This window comes from Octopus bimaculoides, chromosome 6, assembly GCF_001194135.2.
Source record: "Octopus bimaculoides isolate UCB-OBI-ISO-001 chromosome 6, ASM119413v2, whole genome shotgun sequence".
NCBI classification, from domain to species: Eukaryota; Metazoa; Mollusca; class Cephalopoda; order Octopoda; family Octopodidae; genus Octopus; species Octopus bimaculoides.
In genome coordinates, this window is record NC_068986.1 from 91127928 (window position 1) to 91128182 (window position 255).

Consider the following 255-nt stretch of genomic DNA (forward strand, 5'->3'; position numbering starts at 1 on the left):
TCCACTCACAAGGTTTTGGCTGGCCTGAGGCTATAGTAGAAGACATTCTCCCAAGGTGCTACACAGTGGGACTGAACCCAGAACCATGTGGTTGGGAGGCAAGCTTCTTACCACACACTCACACCTGCACCTATATCTACATTATCTCATTATGTATTATAACTTAAGTCATTGACTGGAAAATATTCATATTAAAAGCCATTAAGGAAACTGTTGCTAACAGAATTAATGTGGTATATCTAGCCCCCCCCCCCC

At 43.1% G+C, this 255-nt stretch overlaps 1 protein-coding gene across 4 annotated transcripts in view; it reads left to right on the forward strand.

Annotated features, from left to right (window-relative positions):
- The window catches only part of LOC106869820 (uncharacterized), a 172127-nt gene that overhangs the window by 137425 nt on the left and 34447 nt on the right, over nt 1–255 (forward strand). The gene's annotated exons all lie outside the window — the stretch shown is intronic.